At 41.7% G+C, this 13,044-nt stretch overlaps 1 long non-coding RNA gene across 4 annotated transcripts in view; it reads left to right on the top strand.

The window, feature by feature from the left end:
* Window positions 1-13,044, top strand: part of LOC125937043 (uncharacterized) — a 349,554-nt gene that overhangs the window by 108,618 nt on the left and 227,892 nt on the right. The window contains exon 1 of one of the 4 annotated variants that reach the window (XR_007462228.1): window positions 11,414-11,601. The exons of the other annotated variants lie outside the window; for them this stretch is intronic. This is a non-coding gene — a long non-coding RNA (uncharacterized LOC125937043). Of the gene's footprint in view, window positions 1-11,413; window positions 11,602-13,044 lie in introns of those variants that run through there. 4 annotated transcript variants of the gene reach the window in all.

The following is a 13,044-nucleotide window of genomic DNA, read 5'->3' as shown; positions in this document are numbered from 1 at the left end:
TGGCTGCCTCGGCTTCCATCTCCATCTTTCATGGGCCAGTCCGACGTTTTTATAGTGCTGACACAAGAGAGAGCATTTACGTTGCTTCCATTCTCCATCTGTCAACAGTTAGGGTAGAGGGCCACTACCTGAGCTTCACTTTTGATCTGCTTTCTGTGTCGCTCGGCATGGGACTGCTGGATATGTCGTGGGAGCAGAGTGGCTCTGGAAGCCAGTTGCACCACGTTTTCAGACCACTGATAGTTAGAAGGACTGAGAGTAAATTGTTTTTGCACAAATCAGAGCAAAGTGCCCTTTCCTCTCCTTTATGGTTCATCAGAAACTTGGCCACGGTGCATCGGCCTCACTTTCCCTGGGCCTCCCAGAACCTTGTCCGAGTTCCATTTCCAGAAAGTGGGATTCTCTGTCTCTCAGTGGACCTGGTATATGCCTGACTCTGAAACAGCAACCCAGAGATCTGGTTAAATGCATGGATGAGGAGAAAACACTTAACATGTGTGTGCCTCTACATTTCCACCCCTACCAGTAGTATCTGTGTGATCTGCGCTAGGAGCATGCGTATCCTTCCTGTCACTTCACTTCAACCCCCAAAAGTTCTTTAGGGATTGCTTACCAGTATTCCTAGGATCCATGAATGCAGAAGTTACTTCTTCTTCTCATTAATACATTGAGAGTTAACTATTAGCATGTACTAACCTGTATTGTTAGTTGCCTAACCTTTGAGATCAGAGAATGTTTTCTTTATATTTTCCTGTGGTGAGATTCCTGGCACTGTACCATAGCAGTTACTCGATGTATGTTTGACTGATCAGCAGATTGACCCAGTATCTGCTTGGATCTGCTTATGCTTTAAAAGGCAAGGTGTTTTGAGGGTGAGACAGGATAGATACCGGCTAATGCATGCCTTGAAGTCTTTGTAGAGAGTACCATTTGATGTGGCTGCTAAAACTGTCCACAAGCCAGTGCAAAGAATTCTAACATGAGAGAAAAGAGTCAGTGTACAAACGCAGATAGGGATTGAAGCCTGATTGCACAGTGTAGCAATGTCTCTGACGGAGCCTGAGTGTCTTTTGGAGCTTCTTGGTCCTAAAGATCTCATTCAGCTTTAGTTTAGGATGGTAATAAGTTAAACTCCAACACTGGGACGGCCGTTGATCAATGAAATGAGCTGGCAGTTTCCAGACAGATTCATGAAATGAAATACCTCAAATTGACCAGTCTGAGAACATTTTTCACAGCCTATCCATCCCTTCTGAGCTATTCAGAGAGCAAAGTAAAAGAAATTAGAACTTTGAAATTGCTGCTTGTCCAGTGGCAACCTCTCTGGGACACTGAACGAGTTGCAATTTATCTAGTTTTTCCACTTAGAGAATTGGCAATAGCAGCTGCACCAACCACACTTAATGAGTATAGATGTGTTAGATGCTGTACTGAGTCTCTGGATCTCAGTTAATTTTCCTGACAAACAGGCAAGGTAGCAGTGGTTATCCTTATTTCATAGATGAGGAAACCATCACTCAGAGAAGGAAGTAAGTTACCCAAAGTTGCACAGCTAGGAAGTTGCAGAAGGACTTGAACCCTAGCTCTACTTGATCCAAAGCCAAGCTCATAAATGTTATATAAACTGCCTTTTCCCTTTTCCAGCATCTCTCCTTGAAAAGAAATGCTCCTTTTCCAAGCGGAATTGGAAGACAGTGGGGTAGGTCCCAGTTCTTTAAGAGGTATGTCCTTGTGGTTTGGGAGGTAGGAAATATAAAAAATAAATTTTTGCTACTTCTCAGCCTGGTAGCCATTTCAGATGAACTAATAATCGTTGGTACTGTTTTGTGGGAGAACTCCATTCCCCTTTGAGAACTGTTGCAGTAATGCCTTTGGAAGGATTTAAATTCCTCTTAGGAGTTGGGCTGCCAAGGTTACCAGCCCAGACAGCCAGGAGAAGGGCATTCAACCAGGAAGATCTGAAGGAGAAAAAATAAGTGAGAGGAGAGGGATGAGTTTGATTCAGTGCATTTCAGTCACTTGAAGAACATCCAGGGGTGAATGTTGGACTAGAATATTGAGCATCAAAGAATATGACTGATGCTTTGAAGTGGAGTAAGGAGACCAGTTAAATGTGTAAGAATAAATAAATATGAGGCCAGTTAAACATGTGTAAGAATAAATGAGGTTATTAAAGGACACAGTGCAGAGAGGGAAGGAGGAAATCAAGGTAAGAATCTTGGGAGGAAGAGGAATGCATAAGAGAAAGTTGAAAGTGCTCAAAGCTAGGAGAGGAGGAATTATGCAGGGGGATTGTTAAAAGGGTCTACTAAATTGTTAGATGGTTAAAAGCAGTGTCTACCACAGTTGAACATGTGTGCACATTCATGTGACCTTGGGCTTCCTTCTTGGAATATGGTCCACAGAAATGGGTATGTGTGGGCACATACCCATACACGCAAGAATATTCATGGCAGTTTTGTTTGTGATAACCCCATGTGTGTCAGCAGTAGAATAGAAAATAAATTTTAGCATATTCCCACAATTATAGTAGTACACAGCAATTAAAAATGAAGTACTATACATGCAACAAGAAGGATTAATCTCATAGACATAATGTTGAATGAAAGGTTTTTTAAAAAGAAGTATTCATAGAGATAGCAAAAATTAAAGAGGATTGATTTTATATCCTCCCTGTAAGAGACATTTGGGATTCTGATCCTCCCTTATACAGGCTTTATAGCAAGTGTGCTATTTTGGAGGCTTTTTTTGAGCCTAATAGAGTACAGAATTGGCTTTTTTCCCCCATTTAATTTGCAGCTCCTCTTGCCCCCAAACCCACTGGAGTGAACATAAGTGTTGATGCCAGAGAAATTTTCGATGGATCCCTAGCTTTTTGGACTTGACCTTTATGACTAGCACCTGTTCACTGAGGGTTGGTCAGCCTTCTTGATCACATGTTGGAATTTTCTGCTTGGTCATTTTTGGTTTGACTTTCATATTTAGTCCAAATCAGTCATTCTTTGTAGGAGACTCCAAATTGAATACAGAAATAACAGTTTCCCTATTAAAGGGTTTCTTTTGTTTTGTTTTTGAGTGTGAATTTCATGAATATGTTTGCCTTATATGCCCCAAAGAGTAATGAGTACTAATTTAGGAATCCTTTTTTGATGTGGTTTGGCTGTAAGTCATGTCTTTTAGAAATTAGCATAAACTTCTCTTTTTTCTTTCTCTCAACATGAGAAGTCAGTGTTGCAGTCTTTTTCCTTTTGTTTCTAATAAGGCAAAGACTCCACAGGGTTAATTAATGCCAACTATCCTGTGACAAAGATTGAGCCAGCTGAGAGCATTCATTTATTACCTACGGTGAACAAACCAGCCGTTGAGGAGGGAGAAAAGAGAATAAGCATCCTTCAGCAGGAGAATGAAGCAGTGGAGGATCTGGGAATCTGTGAGGCAAAGAAAGATTTCTAACAGTTTAAGAGAGTAGCCGGTGGCAGTAGCTGGAGGCTGAGATGGAGCAACTATGTAGGATGGAGTTAGAAATAAGAGGCTGGGGCACCTGGGTGACTCAGTCGGTTAAGCAGTTAAGCTTCTGACTCATGATTTCGGCTCATATCACGATCTCACTGTCGTAAGGTTGAGCCCCGTGTCGAGCCCTGTGTGGAGCCCCATGTCAGGCTCTGTGCTGGGAGTGGAGCCTGCTTAAGAGTCTTTCTCCCTCTCTCTGCCCAACCCCCTCTCAAATAAAAGAAATCAGAGGCTAAAAGTGAAAGTGGGAGGGATGGCAGTGGCAAATCTATGAAAGAGCTGGAGAAGAGGTGAGAGCCCCTGTTGAGTAGAGGTGAAAATTCAGGCACTGTCCACCTGCTATCAAGACTTTGAAATGAAAAAAATAATATCCCCCCACAGGTAGAAGCAACTGAGTATTTCCAATCATCTATGCATTTTGTGTTGCGGTGGGAGTTGGTAAAACATCTGAGAGATTGAATTGTTTACTCTTCATTCATTTTAATTCAGTGGAATTAATTCAGTGGAAACATAGTCTTTAATAAATGATTATTATTCCACTTTTTATTGTGGAGATTTGAAAACATATACAAGTTCAGAGAATATTATGGTCCCCAAGGCTCCCATTACTCATTACCTAGTGCTAATAATTATCAATACTTTGTCATTCTTGATACATGCTCATTTTTGGAAGATGAGTTCAGGGGAATTTTAATTATTTTTTGTATTAAAGAAGAGCCCGTGTCTACCTCTTAATCTCATTTGCTCTTTTAAATCAAAATAGCCACCAAATAGCCAACAGATATTTGGGGACTGTTTTTCTGCTTTTTACAAGTTGGTGCAATTACAGGAGCAAGCAGTAAGATCTGCTGGGGTTTGCACTTGTTGGCCCCATTATGGATGAGCCCTTAGCATCAGATGGTGGCCAGGCAGGACGGTAAAGGATCCTGGCAGGTTTTGGTGCCTCAATTCTTTGATCCATGGGATCCTTCTTCAGGCATCCTGGAGCTCAGGATCTCTTACCTGTCTTTTAAACAACATACCTGCAGAAAAAGTTTTGCTTGACTTACTCACCATGAGAATGGATGATTGGGTATATTTCATGTCTGTTAGGGGAAGCTTCATTTTAAGTGTAAATAAGAAGCTGGGTGAAATATATAAATCAGTAATTGCAGAAGGCAGGTGTTAGGCAACAGGTTAGGGAATTATTTCTTCCGGATGCAGGGCCTGGACCCCAAAATCACTTGGTGTAGGCTGCCACCTATTTCTATATACAGAGTGGCCCCAGCATGTCAGCCTTCTTGTGATGTCCCCAGACTTCATCTTCCATACTTCCTGGGCATAGCTCCCTCCTCCAAGTTCTGGTCAGCCTTGTGCTTGTGCCTTCAGGAGCCCTGTCCATAGGCAAGGTCAAAAGCTTGTGGCTGTGGTGCCTGCCGGGGTTTGAGAAGGGAATGTGCAGCTGTTCATTTTATTTTTACTTCTTCCTGTTCTTCCCCTTGCAGGGGTTGTCCACCCTCTGCTGCCTTCTGAAATGATTATTAATGGAATCCTCTTCACTTTTTCTGAACCCTTGGTTTTTCCTTAGTTCCTGATTATTTTAATTCTGCTAGGCTCTTTTTTTCATGTCTTTTGCCTGCTGGTCCTTGATTTACAGTCCTGCCTTTTTCTTGCTCATGTCCTTCTTTTCTATTCCTGTCATATTCTTTCTCTTCTTTGAGCTTGCACATATTGGAGCAAATGAAAATATAATTTTCAGATTTTACTGGCCCAATTATTCTATTCTAAATGAAGCCATGGCAGCAATCACACTGATCTCTGAAACCCAGGCAATCTGAGGACAGAAGAAAAATACTAGCTCTTCTCTTGCCTTCCTGGCCACTTGCTCTGATATGATTTTTATCTCAAAGAATATTATAGATTTAAACATGTTATAAGTCACATTAAGTTTTTTCCCAACGAGAAAAAGGTAAATTACTAATATTTTTGAATACATTAGTGATTCTTTTGAGCACCTTCTGGGTGCATAAGTGTTATGCTGATCAGCTATGCCTTTGACTGGTAACTTTTCCAAAAGATTGGTATCCTATAATTGATCTATGAAGTAAGAACAAGAAGAATTGAAGGTATTATGCAAGTATTAAGCCATGAAATTGTCATAGGGTGTATCTTTAATAGTTTAGCTTGGTTCTCATCTTCATGAAGATTTTCCTAGTCATTGCAGGAAGTTCTATTCTTGAATCCTTCCTTCCTTCCTCCCTCCCTCCCTTCCTCCCTCCCTCCCTTCCTCCCTCCCTTCCTTCCTTCTTCTTTCCCTCTCTCCCTTTCTTCCTTCTGTCTTCCCTCCCTCCAACCCTCTTCCCTCCCTCCCTCCCTTGCTCCTTCCTTCCTTCCTTCCATCTATCCTTCTTCCATCCTTGCTTCTTCCGTCCTTCCTTCTTTCTATCCATCCATTCATGCATCCATATGTCTGTCCATTCACCTATTCAATCACCCATGGACTCATCCATCCACCCACCTAGTGCTTATTACTCTTTGTAAGATGCTGTGCAAATATTGGTCATGCAAAGAGCAGTATAGTCCCTGCCCTTAAAGGGTTCATAATTTGGTAGGAGAGAACTTATAATAATAATAGAAGCTAATATTTATTGAGCTTTAACTATATGCCAGGCATTGCAATAAGCATTTAAAATAAATGATCTCACTTAATAATCAGAGAAACTCCTGAAGTATCATTGCACAGATGAGAAAATTATTGCTGGGCTGGAAATATTGGACATGAGGGCTAGTTTGACTTTAGAAGCCTATAAACCTTCAATCTGATGGTCAGCCTCATAAAACCCCAAGTGGTAATGTGTCTAATTCCCACAAACTATCATTCTTCTAACACTGGTAAGAAATAGGAGAGGGTTTGGGGGCCACCATTGGATGTCCAGTCACTGTGAGCCTTTCCTGTGGAGACATCTGCAATGAATGATTCAGTGGGGACTCTGCTGCTCATAGTCACATGGTGGATGAGCCCAAGAAGGGAAGAAAGCCTGACTCCTTGAGCTCAGGTTTGGAAAGAAGGTTCTCTGTTGATATCTCATTGTATTGATCTCTGTTGTATTTTAATAATGTAAATGTATTTTTACACCTTGCTTGAGGATTCTTAATTTATTATCTCTGAATGGCAGTGACAGCAGTTGGAAAGCAGTAGCAACTTGGGGAAACACAGAAAAGTTAAGTAACTTGCCCAAGGTTACAGGACTAGGAAGTGCCAGAGTGATACTTGAGCCCAGAATCAGGATAGTTGTCTCTTACACTTAATTTGTTTCACTTACTTAGTGCTTATTGGATATGTGCTTGCAGTACAAAGAACAAATGCTTGGAGCCAAACCAATCTGGGCATGAACATGCCCTCCGGCACTTGCTAATGTCATCATCTTGGACACATTAAACTTCCATAGCCTCACTGTCCTCCTTTGCAGAAGTGGGATAGTGATACTTAAGGAGACAGGCTGCTGTGAGGATTAAATGAGATGATGGGTATAGAGTACTAGTCTGGTACTTGGCACACAGAAGAAGAAGACCCTCCATAAATGTCTGTTGTCTTAGTTCGGGTCTCCTCCCTTTTGGATTTTGGTTCTCCAAGGGCATATCCCTACTTACTGTGGGAACTCAGGAAGTGTCTGATGATTATGAATAGGGCTTTGGGAAGCCATGTGAGACCAATGGCTGTCAGCTCTTAGATCACTTTCTCTTTAATTTTAGGGGAAATAGATACATTGTAGAAGACTGGCCCCACAGTGGCTTATCATCATCATCATCATCATCATCATCATCATCATCAAAGCCTTTAACCAAAGATTACCTGGTCATAATCTTCATGGGGTGGAACCTGATAATCCTTACTCTCTCCCCAGTGATTCATATGATCCACCAGTTTGGGAAGCTATTAACCTTAGAGGGTTTCATTACCTATAATAGCCCAGTGTCCTGTATACAGTTGCCAGATAAAATACAGATGACTAGTTAAGTCTGAATTTCAAATAAACAATGAGTACTATTTTACCCTAAGTATCTCTTAACTATCACACAGAACATACTTACGCTAAAAATTATTCATTGTTTATCTGAAGTAAAAATTTAACTGGTGTGCTGTATTTTTATTTGCTAGATCCTAATCCCAGTTCACAATGATGCAGGTGTGTAAGGAGAAAAGACCAACATTTCCATGTACTTTCTACTGCCCTCTGAAATGCACACAGTGCTCTTTTGGTTAATTTTCCCCTCAATAAAAAAACATGAGTTGTTAACTGGTGTTGGCTAAGTCTTGTGTGATTTAATTCCTCCCACCACAGACATTATTTTGTATAACCCATAAATGAAGGTAGATTTAGGTATTGTGATGGAAAAGATTTTTCTTTGAGAATTTCTGGCCCTTGAGGTTCCATGTGGTCACCTTTGTCATCATGCTGGGGATAGCTTGAGGCAAAATAATGGTACTCACAACCTCTTCCCACCACACCACCTCTTTCCCTAACTTTGTGTCACTGTGAATCCTCAGCTCCCTCCTCTTGATTTTTATGATCTGCAAAATGGTGAAAAGATGAAAAAATGTCCTGAGCTTAATCGAAAGTCTATCTAATAATAATGAGTCCTGCAGCGGGCTTGTAAAGAACGCAGATCAGACCCACTTAACCATAATGGTCCTACAAAGTAATGAAGACTCAAGTGGTCCTTATTAGGTATCAAGCTGTGAATCAGAACTCATCTAACATTCTGATTGCTGAGGAAATCAGTAATTGATGTGACAGAATGGCCATTGTTATTATTATTACTTTTTTTTTTTTTTTTTTTTTTTTAGACGAAGCTGCTAGAAGCCTGCCCCCAGCCTCCTTGGGGTATACCAGGTGTGCGGGTTGAGTGTTGCCCTTCCGTTAAATCTTCAAATGGGGGCTCTAATAAATTTTGCATTGAAATAAGTAATGACCACATTTAATGACCAGTTTGTGTGAGTGTTAACAGCTTGTGAGCCAACAAACTGGTCATTAACAGGTGCTAACTTTTGCTTTCTGGTTTAAACAATCCATTCTCGTCTTTCTCCTGTTTGTGTTAGGGACTTATGCAAATTATGGCTGGTTTCTTCATTTTCCTTGAGATAGGCAGCTCTTTTAATCAGATACCTCTCTGCTCATGGCTCCTCTTTCCCAGGATTGTTTCTTCTGTAGTTCAGAGATGAATGCATTTTTTTAAAAAAATCCAGTTTTTCTTCTGAAGGAATGAATGCATCCTGGCATAGTTTGGTTCCAGAATGAATTAGGTGAAAAGTCATGGAGAAAAATCCACTCTTAAAATATGAAATCTCCTTCTTTGAAGAAGGAATGCAAATAGGTGGAAAATGTCATAAGATTTGAGGCAGGATTATGTCTGCTGAGGGGATGTGACAAAGATTATCATCTTTGTGCTAGAAATGAATAGAAATTTCTATTTGAAGAGCGTGTGATTGATCTTCCCTTAGTCCAATATGTGTCTGCAATGGACCCCTCCAGAGAAATCCCCTTCCCACAGTCTCCCTTGTTTTGGTTTCCTTGCTTTTGCCAGATTATTAGTAAAAAGAACATACTCTCCTCTCTCATGTACCCTTGGGGGAGTGGGGTTGGGAGAAGGTTTGTGTTGCAGGAGTTTCCTGTAGATAAAAGAGAAGTCAGAAAACAAGAAGTCTAAATTCTGTCCAGTGAGCTACCTTTACCATCTTGTGTATATGGAGGCTGCACTGGATTATACACTGTTCTGAAGCAGTGCTTCTGAAACTGTTTGTGGCAAAGAGCTATTAAAAAAATCCAGTCCGGGGCGCCTGGGTGGCGCAGTCGGTTAAGCGTCCGACTTCGGCCAGGTCACGATCTCGCAGTCCGTGAGTTCGAGCCCCGCATCGGGCTCTGTGCTGACAGCTCAGAGCCTGGAGCCTGTTTCAGATTCCGTGTCTCCCTCTCTCTCTGCCCCTCCCCCGTTCATGCTCTGTCTCTCTCTGTCCCAAAAATAAATTAAAAAAAAAAAATCCAGTCCATTGCAGATTGATCATTTTTAAAGTATAAAATCAGACACTTGAATGTCCTGGCCAATGTCAAATTGCTGTACAAGTTTCTAACTGGTTTCTCTCACTTTTCATACTTATCCTGTCTTGGGCACAGTGGGTGTGCAACCAACATCAGTCATGGATCACACTTTGGGTAGCACTGTTCTCATGACCTTGAGTCTTTCCTCTTTTATAGGTAGGAGTGTTGGTGGTGGGAGAAAACTGTGGCTCAGCCACAACTTGCAATGATCATTTCCTTGGAATGACTTTATGGTGAAAGGGTGGGCCATGACTGGATGGTTTCTCAACTATCCAGTCATGGATATTTTATTTTTAGTATAGTCTTCTATGATATTTGGCCAACAAGAAGGAAGCAGCTTAGTGAAACTAATTTTCCCTCCTGGGTGTTCTTCAGATTAGAGTGGCTGGAGCACTTGTCTTGATTAATCTAAACCCAGGAGCAGAGAGGAAGGCGCTCTGGGCCAGCAATAGGGTTGGTGTTTGGGGAAGAAAGGTAACCGTGGTCTGAGTCCTCTCACACATGGAAGTGTTTTATCAGATGGGGCCTTTAGAAGGTTCTGTGTTCTTTATAAGTGTCAGAATTTTAAAACTTAATGTTATAAAACTTGTAAGGATGATGGCAACAATCTGTAAAATGGCATTTAAAGTCACATTCAAGTTTTGTTCCTGGATATTATGAAATTTAATTGTATTAGTAAGCTACAAGGTACCATTTACTTTCTTGTTTATGGTTGTTTTCAGTTTGTCACAGAATCTGAAATAAAAATGCACTGTTTAAAATGAGTGGGGTTCAATACCTTAATATATTTCTTTTAAAGGTCACTTACATATTGTTCAAACCCCACTGAAAAGCAAAACTGTTAAGAGTGAACATGTATTTTATGAAGACTTGGTATTGCTTAATGGTTGGCCGTAATCATATGAATATCAGCTTTAATTTGTATCAGAGGGTTTGTTGAATTTGCACTAAAAAAGTCCCTGTGTTCTAATTCTAGCACCACTGCTCTGAGTTCCTTAGGCTCCTTGCTTGTTTTCTTCTCATTAATATATTGGAGGCCCCAAGAGTTCAGTTTGTCTCTTCAGTTAACATTTATGGAACACTTACTGTTGTGAGGCAAGGTGCTAGACACTGAAAGATCAAAAGGAAATAAGACATGTGCCCCACCACTCCTGGCACTGGCAATGAAATACGAAAAATGAGATGGGCCACACAGGTCATCTGACGTTCAAGAGAGGCACAGCCACAGTGAGCTATTGTGGGGATGCAGATGAGGAGAATACTCACTTCTGGGCAGCGGCTTGCAGTGACGGTGGAGGCTAGGAGAAGGGAGGGATGATATTTTAGGCAGTGGTCAGCAACTTTTTCTATGAAGGGCCAGGTAGTAAAGATTTTAGGCTATGCATATCAGATGGCTTTGATTGTAACTATTCAACTCTGCGGTTGTGATGTGGCTGTGTTCCAATAAAATTTTTATTTACCAAAGCAGGTGGTGGGCCAGATTTAGCTTATGGTGGCACAAAAGGTATTTCTAGAGAAATAAAGGAAGGAAGAACCTGGAAATAAATGTGGATCAGTTCTAGGAAATTTGGATGCTAAGCTGAGTAATTTGAACTTTCACTTGAAGGTCATGGAAAAAAAAATCACTGTATTGGTCAGGCCAGACCAGGCTATGTGGCAGTAAAAACAAAACAAAACAAAACAAAACAACACAACTTCCAGAGTCTTTTCATACAGTGGCTTACTTCTAGCACATACAAAATATGATGTGGTGAAGGCTGTTCTCCCAGATAATACCCAGTTATCCTCCATATGGTATGGCAGTGACTCAGGCACTTCCATTTTGTGGCTCTGCCATTTCAACACTTGGGTTCCTGGGTTACCACAGGAGAGAAAATAGAACTTAGAAAACTCATACTTGTTTTGCAATGCCTTGGTCCAGAGTTGATACCCTCTCTTCCATCATAGTCCAATGGCCAGAACTTGTGGTCTGGTTCTGTAACTATAAGAGGGTTGGAGAAGAAAATCAGAACAGGTAAGCACTAGAAGTCTCTACCACTGTCTGTGGGCAGAATGAAACCAGTGATGGTGTGGGAGGAGGGTGGCAGAGAAGTAACATGATCACAGTGTTGCCTGTGGAAGGTTAATCTGAAGGACGGCCCGGAGTATGGAGAGGCAGGGAGACCAGTTAAGACGTTACTGTAGAAGTCTACTCAAGAGTTAGTAAAGGGGGCGCCTGGGTGGCGCAGTCGGTTAAGCGTCCGACTTCAGCCAGGTCACGATCTCGCGGTCCGTGAGTTCGAGCCCCGCGTCAGGCTCTGGGCTGATGGCTCGGAGCCTGGAGCCTGTTTCCTATTCTGTGTCTCCCTCTCTCTCTGCCCCTCCCCCGTTCATGCTCTGTCTCTCTCTGTCCCAAAAATAAATAAAAAACGTTGAAAAAAATTAAAAAAAAAAAGTTAGTAAAGGACTGAACTAAGGCAGCGGCAAAGGAAATATGAAGGAAATGAAATATGTGAGGGAATTAAGGTCTGGTTGGGCACAAGGACAAAGAAAAGACTGAGTGAAAGGTGTTTCTTTGTATTATAGCTCAGGAATGTCGTCAGGGAAGTCGGAAGGGATAAGTCCTAGAAGAAGATAGAGAATTTGATTTTAGGGGGCATGTTGATTTTGGAGTGCTGGTGGACATTCAAGTAGAAGCTTCTGACAGAGTTGGAAATTGGAATTGAGAGTCTTTAGATGTGGTAATTGATGCAAGGGGTAGAGATATCACTAAGTGACAAAAATAAAAAATATGGGGCAGCTGGGAGGAGAATGGGGACCGGCAAGAAGATACAGAGTTAACAGAAGAATAGCAAGGCAGGGGTCTTTCATCAAACAAAAGTGAGAAAGTTTCAGAAGGGAATGTGTTCAACACTATCAGAAGCTACAGAAAGATGAAAAGGCAGGTTGTAATGTCTGGTGCTAATGCACTGCTCCTTTCTATTGGATCTCCTTTAGTCCCTTGCTCAGCCTCAATATGCTTTTGGCTTCAGCTGCTTATACCTGCAACTCTTTTGTGAAAACCACCTTCAGGCTACTGGAGTGATTTTGCTGGTGTGCTCAGAGAGGAGGAAGTGCCTGGAATTTACCTTCCTCTACCTGTCATCCCGAGCCCTTAGCCACCACTGCCAGCTGGGAAGTATGAAAACCTAGTTCCCTTGCCTTAGGTTAGGACAACTCCAAGATATAACTTACACTCTAGAGCTCCCCTGTGGGACTTTGCTTGCTTCTTCCCCTCACTGCCCTGCTTGCCCCACTCCCTTTTTCTCCCAGGAACACTGCCTTCACTGCTCTAATAGATCACTTGCCTGTGAATCCTCATGGCAGAGTCTGTTTCTAGAGCTAATTCTAGAATTGGATTTACAATAGTTTGATCTTGGGGGAACAGTCCTGATGATGAAGCAACCCCGGAGAGGCTGGAGTGCTGAGAAGCAGATGC

Source organism: Panthera uncia (genome assembly GCF_023721935.1).
Source record: "Panthera uncia isolate 11264 chromosome A3 unlocalized genomic scaffold, Puncia_PCG_1.0 HiC_scaffold_11, whole genome shotgun sequence".
NCBI lineage: Eukaryota > Metazoa > Chordata > Mammalia > Carnivora > Felidae > Panthera > Panthera uncia.
This window is presented reverse-complemented; position numbering and strand designations above follow the sequence as displayed.